Genomic DNA, 7,125 nt, shown 5'->3' with positions numbered 1-7,125 from the left:
TCCCTACTTCAGATTAGATTGATAAACAATTCATGGAATTCTTTTTTTAAAATCTAGTCACCCTTATCTGGGACCATGTATGTATATGGGCAGAGCATGGGCACCACTGAATTAGCTCTTTCCAGCACTGTCCTGGCTGCTGTCAGGTACTCCATGCTCTGGGTCAGACACTAGCTGTGCCTGTCCTTATAGTTGGCAGAGCCGCCTTTTCCAGCACCAGGCAATGGAGAAACCGCTGGAAAAATCCATGTGGCAGAGTCCTACATAAACATTAACCAGGGTTCTGAGAAGGCAGGCAGGCACAGATCCTCGCCCCCAGTTGCTAAGAGTTATAGTAGACTTTCAGGTACTAATAACTCTTCTACAGAGTGTATGGTTAACCTATACAACTCAGGGTTTCAAAATATCCCCATGCATCTGAATTTAACAGGAATCATGAAAGGATCAGGCATTGCTATAGGTAATAAGACATTCACCATTTCGGTAGGTAAAATTATAAGGCTTTTTCAGATCTCTGGTGAAGCTTTGTATATGTTACTCCCAGCTCTGGCACATGCTAAGCTCTTAGAATGATCTTAGCTTTCCTCCAGGGAGGCTTCCTGAGCTTCTTATAGCTCCAGTACTGTATATTGCTGCAGGTCTGTGTTCACTGTGTGCTCAAATACCTGTGAGCCTTCTTGTGAAACACTTGCCTCAGAATATAAGAACATTCTTTGCCAGACCAGCGGAAACCACCTTGCCAAATATTTGCAGCATGTGACACCTGGTGCCCTGATATTGGTGGTGATAAATACAAATAAGAACTGAAATAGAATGTGATGTAGAGATGTGTCAAGTTACTATACAATGCATTTATTTAACCAAAGCTAAGCTGCAACTGACAGTCAGTTTCAGTCTGTTTTGTTTTGTTTGGGTGCATGTGTGAGTGCGTGCGCAAGCGTGAGTGTGATAGGGGTAAGATCCCAATATACAGGTATGTCGTGTAACTGAATATCTACTGTAAGCAAATATGTTACTTTACTCTGTGTTTTGAAACCTTGGGAATTATCAGTGCCTTTGCATATTTTCCATTACTTCACCATGCTCCTTACGGACAGAGTTAAAGCCAGGGGAATTGTGTGAGAAGGCACAGGGACTGAATCTCCGTGAGGTTTCAGTGATTCCAGGGAAGGAAAGTTGAATAAAAACAAAATCCCATCCCAAATAAAATAACTATAGTGAAAAATCAAACGGGGAAGTATAAATAAGATTCAGGGTAAAAAGCAGGGAGTAACTTGGGCATCCAGCATTGTAGTCAGACACTAAGTTGAGTTGTTGCCCCAGGTAGATTAGGCTTCCTAGTACACTACCGTACTTTTTGGCTCATGCTATTCAATGCAGCATTATGGCTAAGATTGTAAACACACACAAGTCAAGGCATTGGCATTGACTTATGTTTCCCCAGGGGGTGTACTGTGGTCCTTCTGTGGGCATAAGTTGCTAGCTTGTATACCTTAATGTAAACTGGCAGGGTTGCCTGATGATTGTTGCTGTCAAACCATATGTTTGACTCTCCTACCTTGAATGCATTGGAAATCTCGGCCATAACATTGCATTAGCAGTGTTTGTCCCCCAACTGACCTTTTTATTAAAAGAACAAGAGAGAAAATTCTGTGCATTTACAGAAGGATCTTGTGCATTTAAAATGGCCTAGACATGACTTAAAATTTGTCTAGTTGTGGTTGTCTTGATTGCACTGGTGCCTAGAGATGGGAGTAGGATCAGGGTCCCATTGTGTTGGGCATTTTAAAGATATGCTCCATACCATAAAGAACTCCCAAACAGGCATTAGCAGGTGGGAGAGGGGCACACAATGAGGGAGATAATGTTTTTTATTTGATCTGTTTTGTAATTGCATGAATATACTGGCAATAGAGGTAGACTCCCCTGTGCTCTTCAGCCAGACCATAGGACACTGACTGATTTATCACAGTTAGGTTGGATTCTTACAGACAGACAGAAATGCCTGATTTCAAGAGTCCTCCCAGGCCATCATGTCTAGTCTCCTTCATTTCCCAACAACTGTTTACCCAAAGAGTCCTAAAAATTGTCCATGCCAGCCCCTCCCATATTCTGCAAAACCTCAAATACCCTACAAGGTGCCACTGGCAAAAAGAAGAATAAATCAGTGCCATTGAACATAGTGACTCCTAAGGTTGGTTCCTGGTGAATGATCCTTGTGCTAGGGATTGTGTAGAAGGAACCCAGAGACTGTTGTGAAAGGAGGTGCCTGAGTGAGGCCAAACTGGAGTGCAAATGGGACCATCTCCAGCTTCACTGAATCTTAACTGTGACATAAGGAAATCACTGGGGATGAGTCATACACACAGTACAGTAAAATAGCAATGTGTTGCCTCAGGGCGATGGGCAAGGCTCCAATGTTAGAGCTCAGAAACATTCTGGCTCATGGGATACTCAGTATGATGCTAGGAATTCCGTTTTTCTCAACCTTATTTTTCCTCTATTGGGGACTAGACCAGGACAAGTGAGACACTTTACAAAGGAGTAAGCTTTGAGAAACAGGAGGGTGAAGGAATGTTTCTGACAAAAGCATCATTTCACACCTCAGTAACTCCAAATGGAGGGAAAGCTGTAGGTGCCTGAAGAAACGGCAGCACCACCCTTGCTGCAACCCTAGGGTCTCTCTGTCAGTTGACTTCAGTGTTTCCTAAAGCAGTGGTTCTCAACCTTTTTTGTACCAGGACCCATTCATAAACAACAATGGTCAGTCCTGACCCTGGGCCTCAGCCCCCCAGTGTGTTGGGTAGGGGGGCAGGGTATGGGGGACCCCAGGTAGCCCCTTGCAGGCTAGAACTTTGCCAGCCTGCAAGGGAAAAGCCACAGTTGCCCATGTTTTTTGTCTTTAAGGGAGAATCCATTTTAAAGCTTGTTGATCCATTTTTAAAGTTGCTTTGTGACCCTTTCATATATTCTTGCAACCCATTTTTGGCTCATGACCCATGAGTTGAGAAATGCTGTTCTAAACCACCCACCCTAGTGATATCACAGATCTTGTGAGATGCTCTGATATGCAGTGCATGCGTACATGTGTACACATTGATACACGAGGCACCTGGGCACAGGAACCAGGGAGTGCACCTTGGCTAGCTTGCTGTGTGTCTGCCTGAACCTTACTCGTTGGGGCTCAGATATCAGAGTTCTGCCTCTGCACAATGGGCAGCATGCTTGAATGGGATTTAATACATTGACAAGGTGAGGAATAATAAACTCTCTTGAGCAACAATTCCTAATGGACAGGCCTAGTTGAGCCACTTTTGGCCAGGGGCAATTGAGGGCTTAATACTGTGTGTGTAGCAATCAGGGCAATCTGAGAGAGAGGAGTTTAAGGGTAATTGCTCAATTTTCTGTCCATGTCAACAGGGAAAATGGGCAGCAGTGGCTGAGTTCAGCTCAGGAGTGAGGCTGGATGAGATGGGAGATGCGAGGCTGTCAGTGGAATTAGAAAAACGCTATCTGCAGAGCACTGCCTCCTTTTCTCTTGCAGCCGTGAACTTCTCCCAAGTGCAGGCTTCTCTCTGCTGGGGCTGCAAAAGGGAGGGAAGGGTGATAGAAGGGTATCCCTGCCTCCTCCTATTCTTTTCCTCTGCAGAGCAACATAGTCTCTGGTTTTACCCTGCCTGGTATTTCACTTGGGTTCATACTGCTCGTATTTGTCTTCCTGCCCAAAGCAGCAGGCAAGGGGCCATCTTCTGATCTGCACAGCCCTGCGTGATCAATGCCCCTGTATCTTCTTTCATATATGGTGCCTCAGCTAGTGGTACTGTTTATTTGAGAGTCCTCCTAACTGTACCCTTCAGCAGTGTTCCCTCCCCAGTGATGCCCTGCTACTTCCAGCCCCCATATCAGAGTGAGTCTGTCTCACCTTGTAGCTCCTCAGCCAGTGATACTGCTGTGGCTTATTGGTTGAGATTGCCACTGCTCTGTCTCTGACTGTGCTTTCTCCCCCTGTGCTGCCCCAGTTCAGCAGTGGCCCACTCTAGTACCTCTGTTCCCCAGGGAGAGCACAGCTTCCAAAGCAGTGTTTCACTGGAGGGTAGGGATGCTGTGAGTGAATGGGAAAGGGGACGTGTTATTTTATAGCAGGTAGTGTGTGTGATCAATGGAGCTGATTGAAATGAAGGGCTGTCTGTGCTATGCAGACAACCTAAACCTGACCTGCAGGTGAGGGAAGCTGCCAGGAGACGTGACTAGATCTCTACCCTCAAGGCAAAGCCCCTTCCTGCCTGCTTTAGGAAGGGAAGCTGAAGATGAGACCTTTCTATACAATGTCAGGCCTTTAAAAGAGCTTTAGCCTTCTGTTCAGTGTGGTCAGCTCCTTTGCATTTGAACAGGAGAGGAGCCCAGTCTCTGAGTGCAACAGGAGCCATAGGAAACATTTTAATGTACCACTAAAAGATAATGGTGCTCGTTTCAAGAAAAGAAAAGAAGGCAGTAGGTGTCTGCATAGTCACTATGCGAGTCTTTCTAGGGAGCTGAATCTGTAGTTGCAGAGCTGCCCCTGGCAGGCTACCCAGCACCAGAACTTCACAGCACTGAAACAGTAACTTCACCTCATGAACAGCATATGAATACTTAAGGATACTGAATATGGTACCTGGTTTACAAGCAGCTTAAAGCAGAGCTGAGAATACATCACAGTCTTGATTAGTTCTGCCCTATATCATTCAAGATAAGGTATCCTGGTTGCTTCCCTAGCTAGTTGCCATTTGCACAGGAAGCACAAGGAGTGGGTAGGTGAACAGCAGATGGGGCTGGGAGGGGTTGGTAGAGCAGATGGCTGCAGTGGCAGAGCACTTGCAGAATGACTGAACAAACAGGATGGGGTGGGGCAGAGCCAACTGTCATAGTAGGGTTTTGAGGGAACTGTGTGAGAGGAAAAAAATACTGAGCAGCAGTGAAATATGAGCAGCAGAAAATGTTTGCCCTGTGAGGAGCTCTGTGAATGAGCTGAGCAGGGAGCTGTGGTCTGGGGCAGATGGTTACGCTAGAGCACTGATTTTCGACCAGGGTGCCATGAGAGCCCTTCAGCAGTGCCGTGGCATGCCATGCAGTGTTAGCATTGTGCAAACGTGATTCACAAGATAAACCCAGGGATTTCAAACAGGAGTCCATAGTGTCAAAAACATTATGACTCGTTAGGTAGACAAGGTTCTTTGGGTAGATGTGACATCTTTTATTAGACTGACTAAATAGTTGGACAAATTGTTCTTTGCAAGCTTTCGGACACAAATGCCTTTCTTCAGGCATAGGGAAAGTCTTTTGGTGTTTGTGTGCTATCCTGGGTAGAACTGAAGTTAAAATGCAGGTCTGTGAAAATGCAAATATGTAGCAGTAAGGTTCAAAGGGAATGGGAGACAATAGGTGTGAAAATGTAGCTGGGGGCGGTGGAAAGGGGAGAAGGTGATAAAATGTAGCTGGTAAAATGCAGACGGGTTAACTGGGGTTATCAGATGGCACACAGGTTATAATGTGCCATAAATCCAATGTCTACATTTAGTCCATGATTTTTTGTATCCAGTAGATTTATGAAGTGAAGTTTGTAGGCTTGTCTATGAAAGGTATTTTGTAAATTCCCTTTGAGGATTAGAAATGAGAGATTGGAGAGAGAGTGGTTATCTTGTGAGAAGTGTGCACCCACAGGTAATTGGGTATTTTTGTCTTTGATAGATTTTCGGTGTGCATTCATTCTGGTACACAGTCATTGTTTGGTTTCTCCTACATATTTTCCATCAGAGCATTTGGTGCACTGGATGAGATGTATTACACTTCTGGAGGTGCAAGTGTAAGATTCAGGAATGGTGATGGTTCTGTTGTGGGGTATAGTAATTGTGGGAGCAGTGGAGATATGTTGGTAGGTTTTACATTTCTTGTCATGACATGGCCTGGATGTGCTTTGGGCCATAGGAAATTTGCTTCTGGTGATGAGGTTGGCAAGGTTCTGTGCTTGTTTGAAGGCTAGAATGGGTGGTTCTGGAAAGATCTCTTTAAAAGTTGGATCTTGTTTTAGTAAGTGTTGCAATTGTTTGAGGATTTTCCGTATAGGCTCCAGGGAAGGATGGTTTGTCATAACTAATGGTTTGCAATTCATGGGGATTTTCTTTTTGTACTGCAGCAATTCTTCACATGGTATCTGAGTGGCTCTTTCAAAAGTGTGATCTATCTCTCTGGAGGAGCACCCTTGGTGGGTGAAAGCCCTTTTGAGATTTGCGAGGTGACGTTTGCAGGTATTCTCAGTGCAAATTCGGTGGTATCGGAGGGCTTGGCTGTAAATTACAGCTTTATTGGTGTGTTTAGGGTGATTGCTGGTTCTGTGTAGATATGTATGTTGGTCCGTGGGTTTCTTGTATATGGTGGTTTGTATTTTACCATTCTGGATATTGATCATGGTGTCTAAAAAGGAAATGCTGGTGCTGGAGTATTCAAGAGATAGTCTTGTTGGGTTTTCCCCCATCTTTAAATTCTGTGATATGTTAGATACACAGTCATATTGGGCCTGTGATTGCTGAGTCCATAAGTGCAGTTGACAGACTAGGTTTACCTAAAACACCCTTTAAGAAAAAGCTCTTGAAAGATGATTACAGAATTGAGACACCATCATTTAAAACTGCCTGAGGCAAACTCCTTTGAAAATTGCAGCAGTGGAGGGACAGAGAGAGAACTGCGTAGCCCTTGATTGTAGCGTTGTTCCCGCAGGACCCGTCCCCCTCCCCCTTCAGTTTCTCATCTGATATGAGAGAGAGCAGCAGTAAGATTCCTCATCTGTCTTATGAAAATCCGATTCTGAGTGGCTGTGATCAAACCAGGTTGACTGTCAGCAGCGGTGGCCTTGTGCAGAGGGAGGGAGGCTTCTGAGGAGTTTCTGGATGTGGAAATGTCACGGGTGCTGCCTATCAAAGAGGCATTTTTTTAATAAATATATATAAGAAAAAAAAAAAAACCTAAGGATTTAGCATAAAAGAAATGTGGTTTGTCTTGTTTTTTCAGCATAACATGAAGAGGATGAAATAGAATCAGATACTCCTGCTCCCGAACAGACTTCCACAGGAGCATTCTGAGAAGTCTCTT

At 44.6% G+C, this 7,125-nt stretch overlaps 1 protein-coding gene across 2 annotated transcripts in view; it reads left to right on the top strand.

The window, feature by feature from the left end:
• Positions 1 to 7,125, top strand: part of IFT43 (intraflagellar transport 43) — a 72,671-nt gene that overhangs the window by 50,892 nt on the left and 14,654 nt on the right. The gene's annotated exons all lie outside the window — the stretch shown is intronic.

Source organism: Alligator sinensis, unplaced genomic scaffold (assembly GCF_000455745.1).
Source record: "Alligator sinensis unplaced genomic scaffold, ASM45574v1 scaffold280_1, whole genome shotgun sequence".
In the NCBI taxonomy this organism is placed as follows: Eukaryota; Metazoa; Chordata; order Crocodylia; family Alligatoridae; genus Alligator; species Alligator sinensis.
The sequence above is the reverse complement of the archived record's forward strand: the minus strand, read 5'-3'. Positions and strand labels throughout refer to the sequence as shown.